At 43.0% G+C, this 26,236-nt stretch overlaps 1 long non-coding RNA gene and 1 other non-coding gene across 2 annotated transcripts; both read right to left on the reverse strand.

Moving 5' to 3' along the window:
- Nucleotides 1-5,926: 5,926 nt before the first annotated feature.
- LOC4343177 (uncharacterized) lies at nucleotides 5,927-7,589 on the reverse strand. Its single transcript, XR_010742470.1, has 2 exons — nucleotides 7,502-7,589; nucleotides 5,927-6,186 (listed from the first exon to the last, which is right to left on the reverse strand). It is a non-coding gene; the product is annotated as an uncharacterized protein (transcript).
- Nucleotides 7,590-9,719: 2,130 nt separating this feature from the next.
- On the reverse strand, nucleotides 9,720-11,548 carry LOC107281504 (uncharacterized). The gene is made up of 3 exons (XR_001547323.3): nucleotides 10,692-11,548; nucleotides 10,460-10,599; nucleotides 9,720-9,840 (listed from the first exon to the last, which is right to left on the reverse strand). It is a non-coding gene; the product is annotated as an uncharacterized lncRNA (long non-coding RNA).
- Nucleotides 11,549-26,236: the final 14,688 nt, after the last annotated feature.

A 26,236-nucleotide genomic window follows, 5' to 3' on the forward strand; every position in this document is an offset into this window, starting at 1 on the left:
AAACTCACCGAGCAACGAAAGCTCTGATACCACCTGATGAACCCTGAGTTCCTCTCAACACTCAAGGTTGTTGTTGGCCTGATCTTTCGGTGAGTTGTGATAACTACGATTTGGGAGAAACGTTGACGATCCGACTACAACCGTACGAGACGTTGTGTTGCGCCTTAGCGATCGATACACCTCTCCGTGAGTTGTTGATCTTGTCGGTGCAGATCAACCCTATTCCTGCAAGCAAATCGAAGAAACAAGCAAGAACAAGATAAAAGCAATCTGATATTGCAAATAGGAATTTAATACGAATGATAAGTTGGGGTTCCGAAGAACAAGCAGACGGACGGTCTAGCCGACACGCGCGCTGCAAGCAAGTAGCAATGGCTAAACTTTAATCTAACAAAACCCGAGAAACCCTGAAGGGGTAACTAGCTATATATAGGGGTGGGAGGACGACCTAGGGGTGCCTAGGGTCGTGCTCCACCAGCTTGGGGCGCACCCCACATGGGCCCCACCTGGGCCGGGGTCCCAAATGAAGTTACAAGCCCATAGGCCCATTATAGGTGATGCAACACCTTGTTCCTGTGATTCTGGCCACACGAGATAGAATTCAGAGAAGAGGCTGGATCCGTTAGAAAGAGGGCTCCGAGAGCTTTCCATCAAGTACTCACGGGCCGAAAACGGAGGTCGTATGCAGATTCGGTGGCCGTTTGAAGTCAGCAGTGTAGTAAGTGGCCGAATCGGATTCCAGCACTTGGAGTACTTGATCTCGATATCTTCTTGTTCATCCATGATGTGAGCAATGGTTGCATCCGTGGTAGCCATGGTCACATCATCCAGTCACTCAGACCAACCTTGGCTTGCTCAGACCGGTATCGGCTCTGGTGGCTCTAGATTGCCAAGTCATTTATGGCCGCCCAACTGACTCGCTAGGCGCCCAATTAGACCGAGTCGGGCTCAATCAGACTGGCCCAGACACTACGATTAGACCGGTCAGATTCTCCGATAAGACCTACCGGGGACATAAAAGATAGATGAATGAAAAACGAACCAAGCACCCTCATGCATATGTCCTAATGTGGTATTTTGATCACTTCGAAGTTACTACCCATCTTGAGAGTACGTCAAAACTAGAAATAAAACCTAGCAAATTCAATCCCTCAACATCTCGATCAATAAAAACGAAAAGCAAGATTAATCAACACCACAAATGGCTCTCCGTTGACGATTTGTGTTTGAAGCCCGACACTGATGGCTATTGTCAGTGACGGCATGAAGTACTAGCCCGTTACGGAGGTGTTTTGCCCAAACTAATGGCCTGTTTGGGGAGCTTTAGATTCTGAGAAGTAGCTGTTTGGTAGCCAGCTTCTGAGAATCTGGAAAAGCTCTAAAACCCAGCTTCTAACTTCTTAGTTTATTTTTCAGAATCTATAACTACATATTCTCAGAAGCTGTGGACTGTTTGAGGCAGCTTCTAGCGGAAGCATCTTTTGGGAAAAGCTGCAGCTGGGACAAGCTCCCCCAAACAGGATTGCATCATTCACTATTCAGATATAGCCATTGGCTGTGTTTGCAACCCCACGTTCCCAACCCCTCTCGCTCATTTTTCACGCGCACACTTTTCAAACTACTAAACGGTGTATTTTTTGCAAAAATTTTCTATATGAAAGTTGCTTTAAAAAATCAAATTAATCCATTTTTAAAAAAAATAGCCAATATTTAATTAATCATGTGTTAAAAGGCTGCTCCGTTTTGCGTGCAGGAGGGATGGGCCATCTTGCACTTGCGAACACACCATCGTCCTCCAGCCGACGCCCTCGCCACCCCCGCTTCGTTCTCCACCGAGTTCGGCGACGTGGCCTCGTCCTCCACTGAGCCCGACCGCCGCTACCATGTTCTCCCTCGAGCTAGCCCCTGCCACCTCGTTCTCCACCGAGCCCGGTCCCCGCCAGGTAGTTTCCACCGAGCCTCAAGTCAATGTGCCACGTGGGTGCCTTTAGCTTAAACCGTCATCCAAAACCATCTTGGGACTATATTTGCACTGGTTTTAATAAATGAGGGATGCATTATACCCAGTTTTGTGGTTGAGGGATGAGATCCAATCTCGAGACTTAGACGAGAGGGACCTCAAGTGGACTTATTCCTTGTGCAGATGATTACCTATCCTGGACTGCTGGGCTAGACATGGTAACTTCATATGGACCGGTTACTTGGGCCACCACTCATCACAGCGGATTGTTGTAATCCAGCAACTTTCACTAACGTGTAATCCAATTTATGCGCGCACGTTTTCTCCTAACCAGCGATCAATTACCAGTCGTCCGATGCACACATATATGTTGCTTCCGGAAATCTAACTTAATTAGTGCACAGTCCATCAAGCAAGCAAAATATATATTTCTACCACCTAAGCTTCAAAAAAAAATTTCTCTTAACCTACTTATCTAATCTACGATCCGATTACATCATTGTGTTAGCTACAGGTAATTTTTAATAACAAAATTTAGATGATTATATTTTAATCAAAGATTAGAGATTACTTTTATAATATATTTAAATTACTTTTTTTGACATATAAAAGTAAATTCAATAAAGTCTAAAAGTAATTTAGATATATAATAAAAATAACTTAAAACAAAATGAGAGTACATTCTTACGGTATTTAAAGTAAATCTATTGTGGGGGCTAAAAACATGTATCTAAAACTTAAATTTAATTAACAAATTGTATTACTTACCAATAAAGTAAACTATTCACAACATTATCAATGTCGAAAAAGTAATTTAATCAAATAAAAAAGTAATATTTTGTTTCTTTTATTAGAATATAATCATGTTATATCTTTTTATAAAGACTTATTTATACTGAATATGATGATGTAATTGGATTGTTCATTTGATAAGTAATTCATGGACATTTTGCTTGAAATCCTAGGTGTTAAGAATCTTTTCCTTATTATATGAATGTATACTCTCACTTAGGAATGTAAGAACGAGATACATGTTAACTTTATTATATATCAATTGTTAGGATAGTAGTTGGTTAACACTAATTAGTGCACATACAACCTGTCACTTCACTAATGAATTAATTACCAATCTAAGTAAAAGCAAAAAAGGAGAAGGAGAAATTGCAAAATACTCACTTGTAATTTGATATTCTATCCCATAAGTCATTTTGTTGCAAATACTCGCTAGTCCCTACTCTGTTTTGTTGTTAAAAAAAACATCCTAGTGCGCGCGTGCTTAACTGAATAAGCTCGGTGTCACTGAGATAGAATAGGCTAAGCTAACCAAGTCAATCTTATCGAAGTACTTGTATTAGATTTATTCTTCATGTTTCGTTGAACTTTTTTTTTGGATATAGCGAAACTCAGTTTGACAGCATTTAAGCTCTCGTCAGCATTTATATGTGAGTAATCTCTTAAAAAGTGGCAAGACTATGTTGCAGAAGTATTAAATTTTTACAAAGAACATATTGACTGCTCATAACTTATGAAAACATGTTGATGGTTTTTGCACAAAATGAAATAGGTGGGTGGGCATTTGTAATAAAATTACTTATGGGTGAAATACCAAACTTTAAGTGACTTATGGGATGATTTTTTGCAATTTTTACAAACGAGAAAGAAAAAGAAAAGAAAAGAGCATGCAAATCATGCGGGCAATGAAAATTAACCTTCGGAGGGGCCACCACGAGCAATTTGCACGGCATATTTTGCCGACTGCGCAGGACAGAATTAGGACAGCCGTACAGGTGCAATTAAGCATCTTTATCGCTGTCCATTTTACCGTACCTCGTACAATTTTAATGCCAAATTATGTATACCTGCCCACGACCTAAAAGCTGATACAACTGATGCTTCTTGTTAACAAGAAAATCTAGCGATTGCATCAGTGAGCAAGAAAAACTATACTTGCTTCTTGTTCAAGATCTGTAAGCATTGGTGTATCCCTCTTTTATTTTTTTTCCTTTAGTTTTGGGGAAAAAGGAAGCCGTCTAATTAAGCGGTTATACAAGAGTACATATTAAAAAGACCAAGAGAATAAAAGAGGAAAAGATAAAGAGGAATTAGAGGAGTTCGAAGAACCACTTGGACAGAAGCTGAAATTAATAAGGGGATATATATTTCATCCTTGACAAGTATAAAACTTCCTCCGTTTCATAATGTAAGTCATTCTAGTATTTCGTATATTCATATTGATATTAATGAATCTAGATAGATATATATGTAGATTCATTAACATCAATATAAATGTGGAAAATGCTAGAATGACTTACATTGTAAAACGGAGGGAGTAGCAAATTCTCCCTGAAATTACACCTCCAAGGATCACCATGTGGCTGATGAATATACTAATATGAAATTAAGAGCCCTGCTTCCAAATAACGCCAGGAAGTTATTAAGAAGATTTTCCTAAACCGTTTCACTTTGGATCTTATTTTTTGTAGGTCGCTTTTGATCTTCTTTTTTATTAAGTTTGGTATTCTTTCGCTAAATAAAGATATAAGAGGTGTTTTTTTATGCTATCACAAAATAGGCACACGCATGCACACGACTACACACCCACTCACACTCGCGCACCCGCAAATGCACCTACAACACACACTCAAAAACAGATTGGAAATAGTGTGATTTAATTACTCTGGTGGCATGTTGTGATACTATATACAAGATGTGAGCTGAACATCTGGTGAATTCTTTCACTGTAGGATTGCTTAAAGAGAATTCATATTGTTGGACAATCGCCATCATATAGTATGCTAGTTAACCATAGCTAAGGGAATGTCATGTGTACTTTTCCCACAGCACTATTAGCAGGCACCAATAGTGCAACTGTAATTACTCCAAATTAAAGGCCATGTGCTAAGTACAACGGTACAAGGTCCTCCGTAAGTTAAACGAGATCCGACATGCTAGAATCACTGAATTGAATCGTGTCTGTCGCTCGACAAAATTGCTATGCAACCATCAGCTGCTTTATGATCAATGTGTATCGTACAGTCCTCTAAGTATTTAGATTTTACAATAAAAATTTTACCTCAGGTATCCGAAGGTACCAAGTTTTACACTATACTCTTGGTATATCTGTATTTTCTAAAGGATGGCAAAATTACCTATTTGATTAACTGAAAATTGTATTGACAAAATCAAATCAAAGGAGTTATCAGGCTGTTACAGTGCAAGACTAATCACTTAGGACTTGTTCGGATTATAAGATAGGAAAAACATACGATATGAAAAATATAGGAATAGGAAAGGAATCTAGATGTAAAATAGAGGAATGAAAAACAAAGGAATACAAAAATTGAGAGCATTTGGATCACAGAAAATTGATTGCCAAGGATTTACATACAGGAAGTGAAAAAAAGAGCTTGAGGTGGATGGATTTTTCCTGTGAAATCAGTATCAAAGGAAACTTTCCTTTGGATTTCCTATGAAAACTAAACAAAGGAATACAAAAATTGAGATGGATTTCCTATGAAAACTAAACAAAGAAATACAAAAATTGAGAGCATTCGGATCACGGGAAATTGATTGCCAAAGATTTGCATGCAGAAAGTGAAAAAAAGAGCTTGAGGTGGATGGATTTTTCCTGTACTTTTCCTGTGAAATCAGTATCAAAGGAAACTTTCCTTTGGATTTCCTATAACCAGTTTTCATGATCCGAATGACAGGAAATGAAAAAATTCCTATGCACAGTATTCCTCCAAAAATCCTATGAAGATCCTCTAATCCGAATAAGCCCTTAATTTCGTTATTAATACATCATTGACATCGTTGAACACAGTTTATTTTGATGAACCCCCAAAAGGACCAACTATGATTGTCCATCTCTCTGATTGTTATATATGCAAATCCATTTGGCATCTACTGATATAAAAAAGAAAAAAAACTGATTTTGTAATACAACCATTTCTCGTTTCATCTCGGTTGAGGGATCAATAAAAGTTACTTTGACACAGCATTATCTTTACATGTGACAAAAATGATCATACAAACTATGACATGCAAATATTGTTTGACTCAACATGAGGCCAGGATGAAGAAATTCATTTCATCTTCTTATTTTTTAACAAGGAAGAAACTCATTCTACTTCTTAACAAGTAAGGGCCCCACATTATCACCCGTTGCTTTGTTGTGCTTCACATGGCTTCCATCACAAAGGGGAAATGTGCCTGATCTCCAGCACCTGTAACGTGACAACAAAATCAATCTATATCAGTAATTCAGTATAATACCAGTTGGAACTTGGAACTGAAATGCAAATGAAGTTCCTCAGACTCAAGAGAAATATAAGGTTTGTATTCTGAATCACTATCGCCATGCAGAATTTTCACAAATGCATAAAGCATGCATCCACAGAAAGAGCATTGCAAAGTGTTCTCTCTATCACTCTGTGTATGTGAAACCATAAACAGGGCAAAACTCATACATTCATAATAGTACGATTCAGTAAAACTATTGGTACGCGTGATTATGGTTGCTGGCAGTTACAAACTCCAAGGGAAACATCATGATCTGAGGTTCTTACCATCCTAAGATCGAAAGGATCATTCATATGAATGCAATAATTCCTTTAGAGATCTAAGGCCTTCTCGGCTGGCTGTGCTGTGGCTGCACCCCTAACATACCAGAGCATAGAAATGTCTTGTACTATACTGGCGGAAAAAAATAACACCTCATACAGTCACAGATTCACAGTAGATGAAGTGACAAAAAAAGATGGTCTACTTTACTTTACTTTGATTATTATAACTTCTATAAGATATAAACGTATATACATAGAAGATGGCCAATGTATTTCTTGCAGAGAAAAAGTGTTGGGACTTGTGAGTGAAAGTAAAACTAGAAATATCTCTAATATAACAAATAAGAGTATCATACATGAGTACATGACTATCTTCTGAATCTGTTTTTTTAGAAAAAGGTTTTTTTTTACCCGGCCTCTACATCCAATCGAGATATATGCAGCCATTTTAAATTAGCAACTTAGCCATCAAATAACCCAATCTAAAATTCGCTCCTATGGAGATTTAAACTCAGGACCTTAGATGCTACTCAGATTACTACAACCACTAGGCTACATGCTCTTTCACTAATCTGTTTATTTTTAAGGGTCAATCTCAAAGTAAACTGAAACAAAAAAATTGCTTCTGTTTTATCCTAAAAATAAAGCTATCTATGTTCGAGTACTGGGATCGCACTCGGTTCAAGTCGCACTGAAAACAAACGCCTACAAACTCTGATTATCTTACGAGCCAGCAATTTGCTACGAGTACCCTCTATCTTTGAATTCTCGATTAATTTACCAAGCGCGCTGATTTAGTCATTTTAAAGAGGTAAAAAGCAGAGCTTAGAGATTAGATTATACAACTGGCTCATGTTGAATGGTTGGTGATTTTAACGAGAGCGAAATCACTCCGATCGACGAACTGAAATTCACCGAACCCTTCCCGATTGGTGCACCAAAGAGAGCGAGGAGGGTGGGGTGGGGAGGGCCGTACCGGCAGTACGGGGTGAGCGGCTTGGAGAGCTCGCCGGCGAGGACAGTGTCGACCACCTTCTCCTCCTCCTTCCGGATGGACGGGTTTATCCCGCCGACCCCCGCCTCCGCGCGCACCGCCACCACCAGGCCACGCCGGGCGAGGGCGCGGGCGCGGCCGGGCGCCGACGGCGCCGCGTTGGGCGGGGAGATGGAGAGGCGGCACGCGGCGGCGCAGAACGGGGTCGCCATGGTTGTTGGGTTTGGCTCGCGCAGGGGGGTTTCTTGGGGTTGGTGGATGGATGGAGTGATCGGTGGGGGGAGACGAGACGTGGATGGGTTTTGTGAGTAGGCGTGGCCGCGCGGAGGATTTGGGGTGTGTGGCGAGCACGGGCCGCGGGAGAGGCACAGAGCCAGATGGGATGGATTGGCGTCGGCTTCGTCTCCGATCACCACGTGTGTTGTGTACCTGCTGCTATCGTTTGCTTCCAGTGGTAAAAAAAAAAAAAAAAAAAAAAAAAAAAAAAGGCAATTGTGCATTTGACTCTCGTTTGAAAGCTAACTACCAATTTGACCATATCATTGGACCCTTTTTTTCTCAAAATTGAAGTTTCGGTCTAACCCTATTCTGTTAAGAACATGTAACGGTGTTAACTGAAGCACAAACACAAAATGTCTCTTTATGCCCTTGCTTTTTTAACCCTATTATACGTGGGACCCACCCGTCACTTCTCTCTTCTCTCTTCTCTTCTCTTCTCTTCTCTTCTCCACTCCACTCCACTCGCCCGAGCACCGCCGCCACTCCTCGTCGCCGCCTGCCACAGCCCGAGCACCGCCACCACTCATCGTTGTCACCTGCCACAGCCCGAGCACCGTTGCCGATGAGGAAGCCATCGTCTGTCACGCCCAGAAATTTAGCCCAAATTTCCAGACTATTTTGTGTATTAAATCTCTGTCCAGGACCAGCCAGGGTACACAAAACGACAAGTAATACACAGTTCCAAACGTAAATAAAGCGTAAAATACTTACAGAAGAGGCACTTAGTCCTCACACCGAAACAAAAGCAGCAGCAGCGGAAAAAAAACGATCCTAGCGGGCCTTCAGCTCCACTCCACAGGCAAAACTCAACTGGGGTCTGAGCCTTGGTCCTCTAACTCCATCTTCAGCTCAGAAGCACTACACTTCTGAAAAGGGGGAATAATAGCAAGGCTGAGTACAACCACCGTACTCAGCAAGCCACACCAATGATGCAGACGTGCAAAGGGATACAAGGATGGTTTGTGGCTATTTGCATAAAGGCGGTTGTAAAACATTTTATTTAGCAAACAGTAAAACTGTTGAATAATTAAAGTAACATTAAAATCTCCACTGATCAACGCTACACCACGTTGAACAGGCCCAACCAACCCACCTGTACTACAGTGCATTGGGTCGATTTATTAAGTGTGAGACTAATCACGGTGAATCTGGTCGATCGCCCATAACCACGGGCACGGCTATTCGAATAGTTTTACTCTGGCCAGAGGTGCACAACTGTACCCATAAGACACAACCCACCAACATGTCACCGCGTCATCATGTGCCCATGATGCACACGTCACCGTGTCGAGTGATTGTGATGAGACCCTTCGCATAACCCTCCCCTAACCATCCACACCACGCTAAGGTTTCACCCCCACCCCTCAAAAGGCAGTGGGCGGTCCCCTCTTGCGCCGCGGTGAATCCGGCAGCTGGACAACCGGACACCCCGGCCGACCCAACTCCATCACGCCCACCCTCGCCACCGGTGCCTAGGAAAGGGTCGAGCTATACTTCAGATCAAGCAGTTACCCACTCCCGCTTGTGGCAAGCGCTGTAAGTCTTCCAGGGTTTCCCGTGAACCGGTCCTTAATTGCCATGGGTGCGACTCACAAAACCATGCACCCACAGCCCACCATTCAGTCGCATTTTAGTTGGATAATTACGACCATAAAACATGGCCAGATGTCTCGAGCACGCGGCTCAACAAGATACTAGAATGTCTAATACTGCAATTATCCCATCGACTGAGCTAGTGGTAATTAAGCATGGCTAAGCATATAGTTCTAGCTAGGTCACATAAGTAACACGAGCTAGTCAATTTATTACCCAAGGTTGACAAAGAACAGATATCAAGTAAACATGGCACAAGCGAGCAGATAGGTAAACCCTGACCCCGTGTAATTAGCAAAACATGCATATTTATTTGTAAACGGTAAAACATTTATAAATTGGGATCAACATGCTCAAGGAGAATGTGTGACTTGCCTTGCTTCTTCACTTTGATCTTCTAAACTCTTTTCCTCGCGACCGCGGACTTCCGAAACGACGGAAACTACACGCTGGCACGCAAAACGAGGAAAAACTCTAATAAAAACCAAGAAAACAGTACATAAAAAGTAAACAAACATGTAGAGCTTAATTTTAGATGAATTTTGCAAGTTGAATGGCTCAATTTGGAGTTCGAATGAATTAGATATGAATTTTAGAAGGTTTTGAGCCATTTTAATGAATTTCTAGAATTATTACCGATTTATTGCGCAATTTAAATCAATTATGACGTCATCCGACGGGGGAGAGGTGGCGCCGGCAAGTGGGCCCCACCTGTCGGTGACTCACGGGTGGCGGGCGCACCGTGGACCGAGTCCACGCACGCGCTGGTCCGCGGGCGCACCACGTGGCAGACACGTGGCGGCCACGACGGACGGCTAGCGGAGGTGGCGCCGACGTGGCGCCACAGAGGCACCGACGCGGGCGGCACGGGAAGGCCACGTGGACGGCCCAGATCGCCCCGAAGGAGGATCGGGCGGCCACGGGCGAGCTGGAGCCGGCTCACCGGTCGGCCGGCCGGGAGCGACGGCGCACGGCCCGATGGTCGCCGGCGACGACCACCGGCGCGAAGGCACGCGCGGGAGGCGGCGAAAAGAGGGAAAAGGGAGAGGAGACGGAGGGGGTCCTCACCGAGGAGCGCCGGCGACGGGACGACCATGGGGAGGCGACCGGCGGCGGAAAGGATGGCGGCGGCCGGCACGGGAGGCGACGGGAACGGCGTTCCGACGACGCCCGACCATGGCGGAGCCGCGGCCGAGGGCCAGCAAGACCTGGGGAAATTATTAGAGCAGTTAGGGAGGGAAATAGGCGACCGGAGCGGCGAGAATACCTCGCCGGAGAGGAGAGGAATGGTGGGGCTCACCGGCGACCGAGAGATACCACGTTCCGGTGGGTTTCCGGCGATGAACAATGGTGACCGAGGTGCTGCACGGCGCTGCAAGGCGAGAGGTGAAGACGGAGCGACGCGGCGGCGGCTAAGGCGACGGTGGCACACGGCTGGAGGCGGCGTATGGTGGAGGTGGCTCGGGATGCACGGTGGAAGGGTGGTTGCGGTGGTGGAATGGGGAAACGGAGCGGAGGCCGGGGTAGATCTTGGCACGGCGTTGCCGACGGCGCAAGCGGCGAGGTGCGGCGACGACTAACGCGGCGGCAGCGGCCGGCTGAAGGCGGTGTGTGGCGGTAGTGGCTCGGCCTCGTGATGGGAAGGTGGTTCCGGCGGTGGAGGAGGGAGATGGAGTGGATGCCGGGGTGCGGCGAGGCGCTGTGATGCTATTGGTGGCGGCGGCGCAGCGCGGCAGCGACGGGAGCGGCGGTGGCGGGCGGCTGGAGATCGCCGGCGAGCGGCGGCGAAGGGGATCGGCGTGGAGAGCTCGGTAGAGAGCGTGGGGGACTCGGGAAAACGGGGAAAAAGGAAGAGGAGTCCACGGGGATTGATTTTATAGCTCAAGGGGGCGAGGAGAGGGCCGGGGAGCGGCGGATTTCGAGGGGAAGTGGGGCGGCGTCGTGGGGGAGAGAGACGCGGGAGGCGGCGACGTGGCCGGATTTTGCGGGGAGAGTGGGGGGAAACGGCGCGGACGTGGGCGGCGAGGTCCCACGGACAAACGCGCGCGCGCGGGGTGGAGGAGGTGGGCGGAAACGGCGGCGACGTTGGACGGCTCGGGCGGCCATGGCGGTTGCTGGCCCGGGCCGGAGGTTGGGGGTGACCCCGACAGGTGGGGCCCACCTGTCGGCGGCTCGGGGAGAGGAGGGAGGATGAGGGAGGCGAAGCGGACTTGCGCGAAGGAGGGGGCAAGCCGGGCCGACGGCCCAAAGAGAAGGGAGGAGGGGAAAAGGAGGGCGGCCGGGCCCGAGAGGATGGAGAGGGAGAAGATCTTGAGCCGAAAGCGGCCCAAAGACAAAGAGGGGAAATTTTATTTGTTTTCTTTTTATTTTAATTGATGCAATGATCTTTGTGCTATTAAAACTATTTCTCGAGCTCCGAAAATTCACGGAAAATTCCGGAGAGTACATTAGGGCACAAAGAATATTACAAAATATTCCCGGCCAATGATTTTTAAGGGAAAATTTTAATTCTCCCAATAATTCACTTGATTAAATTGCTTAACTTTTTTTATTTATATTCTAGGAAATGCATTATTTAATGATTTTTAAACCCGAACGAAAATCGGGGCGTTACATTGTCGCCCCTTCCCCATCAGATCCAGTGGTCCTAGCTCGAGCTCTACCGCCGAGCCCACCGCCGCAGTTCCTCCTCATCGTCGCTGAGCTGTCATCGCCCCTTCCCCGCCGGATCCAGCCGTCCTAGCTCGATCTCCACCGACGGGCCCATCGCCACCGCTCCTTGTCGTCGCTGAACCGCCGTCGCCCCTCCTTCACCGGATCCACCGGTCGCAGCCCGAGCTCCGCCCGGGCCTGCCACTGCCGCTCCTCCTCCTCGTCACTAAGACGTCGTCGACCCTCCCTCCCCCGCCGCCTCACGAACCCGAGCCTCGGCCCCACTCTCCCTCCCTCCAAGCCCTACCGCCGCCACCCTACCTCCACGAGCCAGCGCTGGCGCAGATCCCCTCAATCCGGGCCCTACCACCGTCGCCGCTCCCTCCACGAGCCGCCACTGGCGCCGGATCCACTCCCTTCGCGCCCCCCGCGACGGCCCCTCCTTCCACATGCCGGTGCACCTTGTTCTCCTCCATGCGCCGCCGCCGCTGGTACGAGAGAGAGAGGGAGAGAGAAACGGGAGTACGGAACTATTCTGATAGGGTTAGACAGGGATAGGGTTTTCTCGAGGGTATTTTGGTCTTTACGAATAATAATTGTATTTCTTTATTATTTTTAATTCAAACCATAACGATGAAATGGAAACAGGGTCAGACGGTAGGTTCGTTTTAGAAAAGCAGGGTCAAAAACGCAAAGTACAAAAAGAAGGGTCAGATTGAAAGAAGGGTCAGATTGGTATAGGCATCGAAACGGAGTCAAATAAGCAATTGTCCCATACTAAAAATGTTTGTAGGATAGTAAAGAAAAAAGAAAAAAAACTCGAATCTATAAAAAACATGGTTTCACAAGTGGTAGTATACTGCTTGGAAGTGGACGTAGCTCAACTGGTTAGGTTTCTTATTGTGGAATCGGTTCATCCAGGTTTAAGCTCTAGATTTTATACATATACTCGTATTTACGATTATTATTCTTTCAGTGGTAGATAGTGAGGCATCTGTTGTGACTTTGTTAGTCTCGAGATATGTCGGTCCAGTCTATGTGTTCATAGCAGTGACTGTGTGCATGTTATGAACGTCTACTTTGTACTCCCTCCGCCCCTAAAAAATCAATCTATTATCAAACGTGACACATTCTAGTACTAAGAATATGGACATATCTTTGTCCAAATTTGTTACAGAAACCAAGTTAAACTTGTATTTTTGAGTTTTATCTATACTAAAGTAAAAAACAGAGCCGTCATCCTCCTCTCCTCCCTAACCATCACACTTTCCCCACACTACAAACATAAATAACTGGAAGGGTCAATTAGGCCTGGAGTAGGGTGAATTGGTGATTAATTCCGAAAATCAGAGATAAAGAAAAAACATAAAGTCAACTAGATATAGCTAGGCACTAGTAAAGTAGGAATGCACAAACAGAGTCTACAAGCGGTAGAAGGGAGAAAAGCTAGAGGAGTAAGAGAAGGATTTCACCGAGATTGTTGCAAGACCATGTGTTCCCGAATTTCGAATCCTTGAGGGGATTCTACTATTCATTGAGGATCTCACAAAGAGTAGGGCCTTCTCCAACCTTTTCCTAGAGGTTGCACAAATGCATTCCTCTTCCACTACTCGTATCCCTTTTCCTTTCGGAGATGAGATCCGGCCTTTACAAACTTCTGTGACCAACCACAAGTAGATCGGTGGCTCAAAGGCAACACCTAGCCATCTAGGAGTCCTCAACCTCCAAGAGTAAAAGATGAAGCAAAGATCTCGTCGAGATGAATCAAGTGCTTAACAAATCTTCATGAAGTCAATACCAAGCACTCACACAATCTCTGATGATGCTCTCTCTCGTGGCCCGATCTTCTGGTGAGGGGGATAACTCTTGCTTTGATTGAGTGCGACGTTTGCGACATGGCTACCAACCAGAACAAGTCCAGGACGTCGTGCAATCGCTACACCACAAATGATGTCGTACCAACCGTGACGCGCGGTTGATGATCCCTGCAATGCAAACGAGAGAACACTGCAAGAACAAGATAAGATGCAATCTAAATATTGTGAATAGGTGATTAAGTACAAAGAAATAGTTGCGATTGAAGTGATAGATCTAATCGACCCAGCAAATCAACACACCAACTATTGGGGACTCTGAATCAATAGTCGCTGACTAATCAAGCGAGGACTAGAGACAAAGTGAATGGCACTTGGCAAAATTCAACTAAACAAAACCCAATTGTTTTTGATGATGTACAAAGCTATTTATAGAGGAAAATAAAGCTAGGGTTTAGTGCTAATTCGTGGAGGTGGGAGACACTTCCGAGATGGGCCTAGTCTATTACAAGGCCCAAGGCCCAAGATCGGTTTCAACAACAGCACTGTCTTGTTTTGGAGATTCCCGTTGACTCGAGATGAATTTGGACATGAGACCAGATGCGTTTGAAAGGTAGCGAGACAAGCTTTCCATGAAGTCCAAGATCACCCAAATCGGAGTTTGCATGAAAGCGCTAGGTCCATTTAAAGTTAGTGCTGTCTCCGGAGGCCGAACTGGACTTGGACTTGGAATTATCATTGGAACGTGTGAAGTTATGAGTGTATCCGACGAAGTGATGTCCTCATCAATCTCAAATCAATCACTCTCTCTCTCTCTCTCTCTCACACACACACACAAAACCAAAATGAGAAAACAAGGCTCAAAATGAATCTCAAAGCAAAGCAAGCCAAGGGAAAAAAGTTTTCAACGGGAGCAATAACCCTAGCTTGGAGGTGGAGGGGGCTATTTATAAACCGTACCCTCGTATCTGCCTATTTTGAAGGGGGGAGTGATTCCCTTTTTAGAAATTCCGAACAATATAAAGTCACAAAACCTAGACAAATCAACATTGCGAAAGTTCCAAAAATATTTTCGGAAGATTTGAAAATCACCAGAAGCAAAACTGCACTTTCGAAAATTACGAAATGAATTTTCCATTTGAAAAATCACCGGAGAGCAAGTTGTTGGCCACGACACTTTCAGAAATTCCAAAACAAACTTCCAAAAATCACCAAAGAGCGAATTCGGAGCTTTTGAAAATCACTTTTGGAATTTTCAAAAATTACCAGAAGCAAAATTTCAAGAATGAGAAATACTTCAACAAAGGTTTTGAGCACCAAACTCATTCATAGACATCAAGGCAACATCCCTCTTAATAATACGACTTTGCTATTGATTGTATGAAAAAAAATTATATTTTACCATTTGAATCTTTGCCTTTTTTCATATCCTTGCAACACAAACAGTTATGGCCTTGAACATCGACTCATAGAGGACTCCTCTGTAATTGCTTCACATATACTTAAATAAAAAGTTAGTCATTACTAATCGCATTGTCATTAACCACCAAAATGATTAGGAACCTAGGTGCACTTTCAATAACCAATCTACCAAGAAAACTGGTGATCCTAGTAAAAATCGATCCACCGAAAAATTTGGATAGAAAAAATGAACACCCTTAAGATCATTTATTCATCTTTCCCCCGACCCCATTGTTACACACGAAAAATTGAACACCCTTAAGATCACTTGTTCGTCTTTCCTCCGACTCCGTTGTTACACACATGCATGGCACTAGGGATGAAAAACAGATGGAAAAACAGCTCTCTACCATTTTCGTTTCATTTTTTTAATCAGAATAGTTATCAAGAACCCCGGATAAAGGTTGGAATCAACTATTATCGAATACAGATACGAAGCGAATGCAATAAAGATTATTTATTGGAACATAACTCTAACTGGCCTTCTCAAATCAACGATGAGATGTAGCTCTTTTTTTTAAAAAATAATATATCAACATTTCTATTTTTTTTATCAATTCATGATACAACTAGTTGTACATTTCACTTTACATAAGAACTACAATAAGCAAGAATTATATTCATAAGTATGGCCTGGCTAATTAAAAAAAAGTCAATGCGTAAAAGAAAAACATATTAAAGCACCGGATTAGAAAAAAATATTTCCATTCAACTAACCACCTCAATACTCACTACAGTTCGAAAACTTTCCGAACCATTTTCATCCCTACATGGCACTAGTTTTTATACTACATATATCCCAAAATAATTATAATTCTAGGTTATTTAGCATATATTGAGGTTTGAAAGAAAAGAAAAGACTATGGTGCCACTCATAAAATGGTGTATAGGTAAGAATAGAAGGGTAATTGAGGGTAAAATCAAAATAAATTTGAAGGAGAAGTGGTTGTTGGGGTAATTAGTAGTCTAGTGTGACAACTGTTTTGGAATAAATTTAAATTCTAGAAATATAATTATTATCAGAGTAAGGTAGTAATGGATTAGAAGCGTCTTGGGTCTGCTACTTTGTAACTCCAGAACTAGAGCATGCCATTCCACCCTTTTTTTTATGAATATTCCTTCCATAAAAAAAGAATCTAGGGCTAAATGCGACACGTTGTAGTATAACGTATGTCTAGATTCGTAGTACTAGAATATGCCACATACAATACTAGATTGGTTTTTTTAGAGACGGATGAAGTAGGTATATACACCCTTTATGCCAATTGGGTTTTATTTATCAAAAAATTAGCGAAATGATGTCCATATTATCTCCTGTCCTTAGTTGTTTAGTCCGCGACTATATTCAAAGCATCCAATAGTGTATACTGATTTGTAGGGTTAATTAGATGTAAATTTCAATATCCATTATTATCCTCATGTTTAATTAGCTATTTGCGGTATTGAGATTTTATCTGACCTATGGTTTATACGATATTGCTTATGGTGTGGCATTGTATAACGTGCTATACTTGTTCTGTCCACTTCGTCGACGCCGAATTCGATAGAGCAAAAGTTATCCCCTCATGAAAGGTTAAGGCCACGTCTGTTTCAAATTATTATAATCTAAATCATTAAAAATAATATGAAATAAATAGGTAAATTATTATGATAGATTATTATAATATATAAGCTGGATTAGTATAATCTGGTAATATATTCTAAACGTGTGTTTTTTCAGATTATTGGGTGGCTAAGTACCCACCACCCTTAAAAATTTTATGTAAATTACCAACCACCGCTATGAACCCAACAGATGAAGCGTATCTACTTCCTCTCTCCCTTGGCCGTGCGTGCATCCGCTTCCCCTCTCTCTCTAGTCGTGCGTTAATCCTTCCCCAAGCCCCCACCCTGTGCGTGAATCCTTCCCCAAGCCCCACATTGCGCCCCGGCTTCTTCCCCAAGCCGTGTGCCACCGTCGTCGTCGCGTCGTCTCATCCTCCTCCCACTCCGCAATAGCCGCGGGCATCCAAAATAGCTAAGAGCATTAGGACATCACCAATATATATAGCAAAAGTGGTCTATATAGATTGGACCCACATAAATGAACTTTAACTATGTCAATCCTCACAATGTATATGGATACAAAGTAATATTAGAAGAAGAGAGAAATATAGATAGATAATATTATTTATTTCATATGGGTAGTCCATATGCATATGGGTACCTTTAGTTATTTTCTTTATATGGACTAGTTAAACAATGTTATTAGGTAACTGAATGAAATAGTTTATTTCCTATGGACTACTTGTGTGCTATATTGTGGATGCCCTTATAAATATTAGACTTTTAAACCAAATAATCTATGCCTCCAACAATTTAGAGAAACGAATAACTCGTAACTTATTCTACTGTAGCTTATTACAATCTAGTTTATAGTAAGCTGACTTAATAATTTAGATTATAATAGTCTTAAGTTGGAACAAAGTGGGCCTAAGCCACAACAGTGAGCGCGTCATCGCTAAAAAGGAGAACGAGAGGGCTTGAGCCGGACTAGCTTTTGCTGAATTTTACTATTGTTGTTTGATCTGTATTTGTAGGTGTTTCCAGCGCTGCCCGTCCATGTGTATACTTACAGCGTTGGTAGACGTGCGTGTCGAGAAAAAGAAAACCAAAAGCAGTAGTACTACATTACAGCGTTGGTGGCTTTGGTGCACCGCTCTCTCAGGCCGTTTGCGCCACTCTCCAAACCGCTCAGCAGAGGCACCGATCGAGCGAGCAAAGTCGACACGTACAACTCCTCCTCGGGCTCGCCTAGCTGTTGATGCGAATCACAGGCGTCACGGACGCTAACGGAGAGCCTCTCTGCCCGTGCCCGTGCCGCTCAGCGTGGGCGCCCCACACCATCAACAGGAAGGCGCACCGGGCCTCCACCAGTGGATCGCCAGGCACGGGCGACGCCCCCGCGCGCAGGGCAACCGGCAACCAATTAACCAGACGCGCGGCCTGGGCGGACGTGGTGGTGGTACTGTGGTGGTGGACTGACTGGCAACGGGGCGCTGCAGCGTGCGCGTGGCTTGGCTGACGGCGCGGACCCCGTTGCGCAGCGAGACAGCCTGGCTGCCTGGCAGCTTGCCTCGGTCGCGTCGCAGCAGGTGGCGTTTCCCGCGCCCTAGAAATGCGTCGCCACACGTGTGTCACTGGCAGGTCGGCTCTGTTGACCGGACCTCTTCCTCCTTCAGGGCAAGTTTTTTAGTTGGGTGGCTATCACATCTAATAAACATCTATGTGAGATACGAGGTAATATATATAATACATCACATCCACACTACCTCTAGCATACTAACCCAAATGATTTTTTTATTTGTTTGTCCAATCAACTCTTCCCTTCATCTCTTTTTTTTTGGGATTTGTGTAGAGGTTGCCCCTTACATGAGGGGTGGCTCACATTCTCTTTCCTCACTTATTTCTTCCACCTCACCATCAAATCCTATGTGGCATATTTAGGGGCAACATATCTATCATTATAGTACTTACCCTGACTAGACGGACACGTACACGAATTCGTTAGGAGTTTATTCCTACTTTCTTGATGAATGATGATGGGAAAAGTTTAAATTAAACCCCTAAATTATTGGGTGAGTACGAGTTACCCCTAAATCCGAAAACCAAACATGTTTCACCCTTTTCACCATTAACTGTCAACACCGGATGCCCCCCACAGCCACCACATAGCTTTGCAAGCGGTTTTGGTCCTATATGGCAGTCCAATCAGCAATTCTTTTATTAAAAAACGATGGGGGTTCACATGTCAGATCTCTCTTCTCTCTATCTCTTTCCTCTCTCACCCTCCCCCCTCATGCGTCAGATGCCGAGGATGAGTCGTGCGCCACGCACCGGCGAAAGCCGAGGACAAGCCGTGCGTCGGTGGAAGCCAAGGACAAGCCGTGCATCGACAGCTACAAGCGTCGTCGAGCGGCTGTGGAGGAGGGGCGTGCACCGGCAGAGGCCGAGGAGGAGCTGTCTCCGCCGCTCGCCGTCCCCACTATGCGGCACCACCTCCGTCGCTCGCCGTCCGAACCGATTGACAGAAGGGGACGGAAAAGAGAGGGGGCGCCTCCGCCTCCGTTGCTTGCCATGAGATGGAGGTGCCGCTGCTTGTCCCGAGCTCCGCCTTCCGCCCATCCCCTTCGCCGCCCCGAGCTCCGCCCACCGCCATCCTCGACTCCCCCTCCGCCGCTGCTTCTCGGTGACAGAGAGATGGATGTGCCGCTGCTTGTCTCGAGCTCCGCCTGCCGCCCATCCCCTCTGCCGGCCACCGTCCTTGACAGAGAGATGGAGGTGAAGGAGGGAGAGGAGAGAGAGAGAGAGAGAGGATTTTGGAAGAAAGAGATAGAGAGGTGAGGGGAAAGAGGGAGGGTGAGAGACGGATAGGTGGGGCCCGCTGATTAAAAAAGAATTGATGACTGGACTGCTACGTAGTACCAAAACCACTCCGGATTGAGTTAGGGGGGGTAATTCGTTCAGTATTAATAGTTGAGGGTGAAAGATATCTGGTTTTTGGGTTTAGGAAGGTAATTCATATTCACTTAATAGTTTGGGTGTAATTCAGATCTTTTTTTTCCAATGATGATTGATGAATGCGTTAAGAAACAAGCACAGAGTACAGATTGGACCAAATCCTACGATTATAGCGTCATCTTCTACCGAGCACAATTACTACTGCATAATCCTATATTTGTAATTGATCATCTGTAACGGCTCGGGTAGCATCCTTCATGACGAATGTCATAATTTGATGGTTCGAACCGACAACTACAAAATCTAACCTATTTTGTTTTTTTTATGGCAAAATGATATCAAACCCACGTACAATTCAGTATGTGAGCATATGGCGTATACCATATATGGGTTATGTATGTGTGAAGCATGGCATGGCATATAGCGCCGGTATTGGAAATATGAACGTGCGCTAAGAGGAGGCATGTTCCTGAACATTTGCTTATATGTCTATATGCCTATGCAGGTAAGTTTGACCGGCAGAGACGTTAGGTTCTTTGATAGGATTATGTGACATCATGACCTAATTAGGGTGTGACCTATAAGTGATGTGTGCATTTTATTAGTACCACATTACTAGTTGAGTAAGAGTAAACCAACTTATATAATGTCTTATCCCTCCAATCATATCATTTTTTTTGTTAACCTTCTTACACAAAGCGAAAACAAAAGTATAAGTATGTTGTTATGTGTCAGTGGATCTAAATGTTAGATGGGTTGGACTGTGTGGTACTGAATTGCGGGCTATTACAATCCATGTCTAACAACCCAAGAATCAGGGGGGCCTTGGGATTCATAATTTGGAAATACAAAATAAATGTCTTTTGAGTAAGTGGTTGTATAAGTTAATAAATGAGGAAGGGGTTTGGCAGGACTTATTGAAGAGGAAGTATCTTTATAATAAGTCTATAACCCAAGTTGATAAGAAACAAGGTGATTTCCATTTTTTATCGGGGCTCATCAAAGTCAAAAGTACTTTCTTAAATATGGGTTCTTGGATTGTGAATGATGGGGGACAAATAAGATTTTTGGAAGATAAATGGCTAGATAACTTGGCTTTCAAGGATAAATATCCATCTTTATATGCTATATTCCGAAGGAAATCATCCTCTATTGCCACTATCATGGGATCTGTTCCGCTTAATGTTTCTTTTAGAAGAGGTTTAGTTGGTCAGAATCTTGTATACTGGCATGAATTGTGTACTTCTATTGTACATATTCAATTGAATCTTTCTTCTGATTGTTTTAGATGGAATTATCATTAGAATGGTAGGTTCTCAGTAAAGTGTCAATGTATCTAGCTTTAATTAATAATGGTTATGTTGAGAAGAATAAGTGTATTTGGAAGCTTAAGGTGCCGCTTAAGATTAAAATCTTTATGTGGTACTTGCTTAAGGGGTTGTGTTAATTAAGAATAATTTGGCGAGACGGAATTGGAATGGTAGCTTGAGGTGTTATTTTTGTTTGAAAAATGAGTCTATCCAACATCTCTTTATGGATTGTCATTATGCAAAGTTCATATGGAGAGCAGTTCAGTTTTCTTTTGGTTTTAACCTTCCAACTAGTATATCTCATATTTTTTTATGGGTGACTTTTGCGGGTTGACAAGAAAAAGAGTAAACTGATACTTGTTGGAGCTTCTGCCATTTATTGGGCTCTATGGTTGAGTAGAAATGATATGGTTTTTGACAAATCACCATCTATTTCCTATATGCAGGTAATTTTCAGGGCAACACACTGGCTTTGGTTTTAGGCACAACTACAAAGGTGTGATGATGATGGGGAGATTCTAAAAGTTGTATGTCGCAAGTTAGAGACGATGGTCATGTAACTTTTTGTCAATTATGGATGGAGGTTCACAAATAGACTTGAATAAATGTGTTCTCCTTATTTTGGCTTGGTTTCCTCTGCTTTTTGTTTGGTGTGTTCTATTTTATCTGAACTACGCTTTTTTCTGGAGTGTTACTTTATAATAATTGGTTGTAGCTCTTTTTAAGTAAAGGCCGGGATATTATATTACATTATCTAAAAAAATGTCTAACAATTCATAATTTCTGAACCGTTATATGGTCTTAAACCATTATAGACGACTGACTGGCCAACTGTTATAGGCTTTTCACTGCAACCCAACTAACCTGGATATGCTACCACAACCAAAACCAAATATTTCGTTGCAGTCATCATACATTTTGATGTTAGTACGTCAGTCACAATGTTTATGGTAAACTACTTGTCAAAACACACATATAATTGCACATTTAAATGTAACCGGGTGTCTAAATAGTATCGCATCGATATTGTAATCACACGTGGCTGAGTTTGAATCAGTTTTTCGATTTGACTACTATCTCATTATCCGTAAGCATGTTTTTCGAACCATGAAACGATACGCCTTTTACAAAAACTTTTTACATATAAAATTAGTTTAAAAATTAAATAATTTTTTAAGTTTGTAACTGTTATTACTCAATTAATATATGTTAATGACTCTTAAAGTTTCTTCTAGTTTTGCATGCCATCGGAAAGATCGGCCCAATCCCCTAATTGAACACAGCCAAGATCATGACCCTGCATTGCAAAATATTCTTAGAGTATAGTATATGATAAGCCTAGCTCGGTTGATGATTACTTAACCCTATATGAATAACAGAGATGAGAGAAAAGGAAGTAAGCTTGTATGAGCGTCTAGGCACACAAAAGGCAAAGGCTTGCCCATGTACCGATCTATGGCAAGGTAAGGTGAAGGACAGAGAGTGAGAGAGATTCTGTGAAATGACATAAGATACTAGCAAGGGAAGAGAAATGTTGCCAATCTGAATATGCTAAAATGAACATCACCATAAACCAATAGTGAAGGAGAAAAAGGTGGTGATGATAAATGGGGTGCGAGAAACAATGGTAGAGAGAGTGTGTGACAATGATGGTCAAAATAGGGAAGAGGGATGATGTGGCAGCTGATGAGGGGAAATGGCATGGCAACTAATTGACGTGTGTAAAGAGGGGGATACGACATTAGCCGAAGAATCTCCTTTCTCCTTCATTTCCGTTGTCTCTAGTTGTCGATGGGGAAGGAGGGTTGAAAAAGCAGCCGTGTTGGTCCCATGGTCGGGTTAATCCCGATGTTCCTCACCATCTTTGTTAATCCCAATTCTTGTGCAGATCAAAGTAGTGGTTGTCATCCATGATCTTTGTCCTAGCGGTGCCTGGTTGTCACAATGGAGTAGCTAGAGGCCCTTTTGCACATATCAACCAGCTGGAGGTCTCCGGATCTACCAACGCAAGCCAACCTTTATAGATTTTTGGTCAATGATGTGGAGCCCCATTGCCTCTCCCCCTCTTCATGCCAGCTTAACCTCGGAGCAACCATCACCATTGTGGCTGCTCATGCCACTTTCCTCATGTCGCTTTCACGTCGTACCTCCCTCTCATCACGGCAGCTTGATATCTAAGCAGCCATCGCTTTTGTGGCCGCTCCATGTTGTGATTGTCACGTAGCTTTTCCTGTTGCCCCTCCCCTTCTTCATGCTGGCTCGAGCTCATAGCAGACGGATCCGACAGGCCCAAACTCAGCACCAACAGTTCTTCGGAGAAGGAAGGTGAGGCAAGACAATGTGGCAGGATGGCTTGGGCCTTGGGGATGCCATATGCTTCAGCTGCTTTGCTGCATGGATGATGATGATGAAGGCAGAAACAATTGAGAGAAGAAAGAGGCGGACATGGCCACCCGATCCGCTGCCTCGGCGCCCGTTCATCACCTCTGCGTGTATCTTCATTGTGGCAAGCGTGGGAGGGGGAGGAGAAAGGGATGGTGACGCTCAATGCTGGTCTCTGAGGATCAAGAAGACTAGGGCTATGGGAGAGACAGAGGTAAAAGGAGTTGGGGGACATCAAATGAGATGAAGAGGTAGTAATACTATGTGGATATTATTTATAACGATTAAAAGTAAAAGATATGGAACCAGATATCTATAACAACTCATAACAAAGAACTGTTGCAAATAACCTTCTATATACAGTGACTCTTCGTTATGAGCTGTTATAGATGAATAGCTCCATATTTGTAACAGCTCCACACATTAAGAGCCATCACAGATGTGTGGTCATCACTAATGAGTATTAGCGCCTACCATTATCTTCAGCATTCAGTATATGCATCCGTTGCAGATTAGTTAAGTAATATGTAACAAGTTTTATTGATCCGTTACAGATAAAGGGATCTATAGTAGTGACTGGTTTAGACATCAACTATCCAACTATATGGATATTATCAGATGATAGTTTAAAAAATGGCGGGAAGATAATACTCACCATTTGATCGCTAACTTGAGCATAACAGTATGCTAAATGTTTATAATAAGAGAGTAACTTGGGACACAACGCCTACTACACAACTTTATCCCATGAGAGGTACTCCCTCCGTCCCACAATGTAAGAGATTTTGAGTTTTTGTTTGCAACGTTTGACCACTCGTCTTATTCAAATTCTTTTTGTAAATATAAAAAATGAAAAGTTGTGCTTAAAGTACTATAGATAATAAAGTAAGTCACAAATAAAATAAATAATAATTTCAAAAAAAATCGAGTAAGACGAGTGGTCAAACGTTGCAAGAAAAACTCAAAATCCCTTATATTATGGGACAGAGGAAGTATATTAAGGAGGTTGGTACACACACTCGTAACTCATCGTGTTTGTTGATTATTAACCGCAAAAATAAATTAAATTTTAAAGCTTAATGGCAGAGTTGTTTTGGGTCTTTTTTTCATCATATTCTATTTTTCCGTATTAGCTTTTAAATAATGCATAACCGTATACAAAAGTTTTAACATAAAATATTTTTGTTATTCATTCATGTTTTTACCGCTTATCAACCGTAGCTTAACTAGTCAAACAGAAAATGAACACGTGTAGCCTCTTAAGGCTGTGTTCGTTCCTTCATGTTCCCAACTCACTCTCCCTCGTTTCCCGCACGCACACTTTCCAAATTGTTAAACAATGTGTTTTTTAAAAATTCTGTACATGAAAGTTGCTTTTAAAAAAATCATACTAATCCATTTTTTTTAAAAAAAAGTTAATACTTAATTAATTATGTGCTAATAGGTCACCCCGTTTTATATGCACTGCACGTTAGTCCTAACTAAGAAGAATGAATACGGCCTAAAATGGCATACCTATGTGCAGCCTTTACTCTTGGAATGGCATACCTAGCCAGTAGCCATCCGGCTATGCACCTGCCATCTTACCAAATACTACCTCCCTTCTAAAATACAAAGGATTTGGATTAATTTATATTTTGAGATGGAAGTCATATTTGTTTGTAATAAAATATTTAAAATATTGCATGACATGTAGTAAAAAAATATACACCAGGGCTAATGCAGGCCCTAATTAATTTTGTTGAGCTCAGTGTAGAATTTAGAAACAATTGTGTAACTAGAAAAAGAACAGGAACTAGTACAATCTCTGAAAGGTAGGGCGGGGCACCGGGCACCGGTTGTTGCTTTCTCTCCTTTTCTTTATCGGGTTCGGGGCTGGCCATGAATGTGTGTTGCTAAGGCTGACATGTGAGGCCAAAATTCGCAGAGACCCAACCAAAGCTCTATAAAAACAGTTCGAGTTTGACTACGCTCACACCGAGTAGCTAGGAGGGGAAAGGGATGTCACTCTTGTGAAATCAAACCTAACTTTGCTTGTCCTAAAAAAAAGACCTAACTTTGGTAGCTTCTGATCACGGATGTTTTCAGTTTATGATAACAGAACATTCACTAAAAGTACTTCTTTTTAGATGGTTTGACTGATCCTAGCTATATAGAACTAGAACTGTAGTAGTTTCTTTTTTTTTCTTTCTTTGAAAAATCTGAAGTCACTCTAAAATTCAACATGGATTGTAGTTTTGTTCTGCAACTGTCTTGTAGGTGTAGGCATCATCACTCTAAAAGTCCTATAAGGTTTTCTTTGATAATTTATGTACTATATAGATTACCAAAAAGATGCAAAGTAGAAATTGCTTATGTCAGCATACCATATTGACAAAAGGATGGTTTATGTATGTATCTTTCATGGTTTGATTTGATCTACAGATTCCCCACACACAAACATTAGATAGAATAGCGGTGCATCGGCCGAACCATTGACAATCTAGCCAGTGGCGAAGCTAGGATTTGAGGTTAGGGGGGTGTGGTGGAGGAAGCCATAAGACCGATTAACCAATATGGATACTAAATGAGCCAAATAGTCACTACCGACAATAATCAATGTGTATATAAATATAGCTTCGTTGTAGCTAGATTACAAAACCATCATATGTTATGTTTTTTTAAAAAAAGGTTCAAATGTTCAATATAACAAGGCATCATATGTTATGCCTAAAAAACTTGAATTC

The sequence above is a fragment of the Oryza sativa genome, chromosome 7, assembly GCF_034140825.1.
Source record: "Oryza sativa Japonica Group chromosome 7, ASM3414082v1".
Lineage (NCBI taxonomy): Eukaryota > Viridiplantae > Streptophyta > Magnoliopsida > Poales > Poaceae > Oryza > Oryza sativa.